Genomic DNA, 3,438 nt, shown 5'->3' on the forward strand with positions numbered 1-3,438 from the left:
TATGAATATATATATATATATATATATATATATATATATATATATATGTATGTATCTGTGTGTGTGTGTGTGTGTGTGTGTGTGTGTGTGTGTGTGTGTGTGTGTGTGAGTGTGTGTGTCCCAAAGTTTCAGCCACTAAGGAAATTTGAATCACAAGAGATGCTAAGTACTATTGTCTTTACCAAGACATGGTCACTGCACCTAAAGATATACAGAGAAAAGGGCCTATATATATGGTGGGTATAAGTCCTAAGGGAATACAAAAAGGCTTGGAGGTCACAGAACGGTCAGCGGATTAACATTGAAATCTACTTATTGGTAATCCTCTTTATTCTGTCTTTCGATGTTAATCCGTTGACCGTTCTGTGTCCTCCCGGCCTTGTTGTATTCCCTTAGGACTTATCCCTACCACCTATATAGGCCCTTGTTGTATATCTTTAGTTGCTGTGGCCATGTCTTGATATAAGATGAGAGTACTTAGCATCTCTGTGTTTCAATTTTCCTTGTGGCTGCAACTTTGTTCATAGAATCATTACGATTTTTATTTTTCATGATTTAAAATCAAACACACACACACACACCACACATACACACACACACACACACATATATATACATATATATATATATATATATATATATATATATATATATATATATATATATATATATAATGTTTGATTTTAAATCACAAAAAAATTAAAAAGTGATTATATGAACAAAGTTGCAGCCACGAAGGAAAATTGAAACACCGGAGATGCTAAGTACTGTCATCTTATTACCAAGACATGGTCACAGCAATGGAGTTGTTGGAAGGTACTGTGTGTTGTTGGGGATCGAGACCCACAGGTACCGATCCATTTATCACTTTAAAATTCCCCTTCGGTGATAATTCCCCATCGTGTATCATTGTGGATAGTCCGAGGTAGAGTGATTGGATATTAAACGACATTTTTAGCTTCATGACACATGTATAATACACACACACATATATACATATATATATATATATATATATATATATATATATATATATATATATATATATATATATATATATATATATATATATATATATATATATATATATATATATATATATATATATATATATATATATATATATATATATATATATATATATATATATATATATATATTATAGTATATACCCTCATAGTCTTTCGTTCCCCAAACAAAATTTTGTTTCAAAATAGACATTTCGGGGTGCAAAGGGTATTCTTTTATCAACCTTACTGAGTGACTAAAAAAGGGTTCATTATTTATAAATTACATTGGCTGCCTTTACTATTTTCATCCTTTTTCTTATTGATTATTATTATTATTTATTATTATTATTATTATTATTATTATTATTATTTATTATTATTATTATTATATGGAGTAGAATTACATTACCTGCTTTACTGCACCTATTTTGCATCATCATAATTGATACCCTTTTTTTTGCATATAGATACCCTTTTGGCTTTGAGAAATCATCTTACATAAAAAAAATAGATTAGAGTTCATTAGATTTCTTAGACTCAGGTTATGACCAATTAACATTCCATGTGAATTTGAGTTACCCTTAAAGTCAAATGTTTGTTACTTAATGTTAAAGATATATATCGCTTCCCTCGTCAAGAAAACAAACTCGTCCACGATGGATCTCCATCATAGTTTGCATGTTTCTGAGCCGTGTTTGATTATGGGTCGATATATAAGAAAAAATGGCTGACGGTTGAGATGGATGACTGCGGGTCGTGATGGATGCGCATGGATGATGAATCATCTTCGAAAGATGATACATGGTCCTGGTTTTCGTTTCACGTATACAAAAATGAGCTTAGACACTCCAGTTCATGTTCGTTTGTTTTGTCTAGTGTTTGTATTTTTAAAGATAGTGATTATTTTCAGTTTCTTATACAAATAAGCTCGAAAACACTGACGGAGATTTTTCTGTCTTTCATGAAAATAATAAAAATTTTTTTTATTTTTTTAGTCGGTGCATTTTAAGGAGTCGGTGCATAGTCAGTAGATTTTTATATGAATGTTTCCTCTAAGAAATTATTTTCAGAGCTCCATGAGACAAATTATAAAAAAAAAAATGTCGGAAGGATATGGAATAATTTTGAGTTAATGTGTTTCTTAAATGCTTTGAAACATGACGACTGAAGAAACGCACAAAATTCAGTAAAAGAAGTACAATATTTCAACTGTAATAAGTAATCGGAAGGAAACGAGCAATTCAATAGACAGATATTTTGGTAGAAAGATAGATAGATAGATAGATAGATAGATAGATAGATAGATAGATAGATAGAGAGAGACCTCAGCTGGCTATACAGCGCAGACAATATTGGTTCCCCCGTCATCCGACTATTGACTTTTACTTATATGAAATAAATCGTTGTTTTCTCTGGGCGATGAAACATCTAGGCTGAATTTGTACAGCGACCCCTGGACTATTTTCCATATTACTAGCTGTTTGATATTTACCTCTTTTTTTAAGAGAATATTGCTCTTCACTTTGCAATATGATCTGTGAATCTTTGAACGCTAGCTTTCATTTAATTACTGGTATAGCCTTTATGATGGCTACTGTGAAATCTATGTTTTTATATACGAATACAAATATATATGAGAGTTATTATAGAAGTAACGAGGGTTAATGCCGTCTAGTATATATGACGACAGCCTGTGTATTCATATCGTGTTTAATTAATCTTTTCAATCCTTTTATTTTTCATATTCTTAATTACAGCTCTTTAAGTATATAAGCTCTTGCTCCCAGAACGTTAGTCCTTATTCAGAATATGTCCTGTCATTAAAATAATTGTTTTATAGTTATATGGCTGGAATTTTCTTCTCGTTTGTAAGCATAAACACCCAAGAGCGCACATTTTCCAGATTAAATTCTTTGGAGCGAAATTTTCGTTTTTCTTGAATTCAAACCCGTTCAGATCACTGTGTATATGTGTTAGTAGATATCTTCTTTTCTATAGACCGTCAGGACTTGGCTTCATGATGCAAATGAGTTCAGGAAAGTAATATATAGTGTGAATCTAGAACACCAGGTAAAATCTTTCCTGAGACCTGTTATTCAGTTTAATAATATAAGTATTTATTTATGCCCTGATCTTTCTCTAATTGCTGTTCTTTTTTCACATGTGGTCTTTGATAGTACTTATTAAACCTAAATCTTTTAAGAGTAACTACTACTACTACTACTACTACTACTACTACTACTACTACTACTACTACTACTACTACTACTACTACTACTACTAATAATAATAATAATAATAATAATAGTAATAATCGAACTCCGACCTGAGGGAGTGATAGAATAATAATAATAATAATAATAATAATAATAATAATAATAATAATAATAATAATAATAATAATAATAATCAAACACCAACCTGATGG

This window comes from Macrobrachium rosenbergii, chromosome 30, assembly GCF_040412425.1.
Source record: "Macrobrachium rosenbergii isolate ZJJX-2024 chromosome 30, ASM4041242v1, whole genome shotgun sequence".
Lineage (NCBI taxonomy): Eukaryota > Metazoa > Arthropoda > Malacostraca > Decapoda > Palaemonidae > Macrobrachium > Macrobrachium rosenbergii.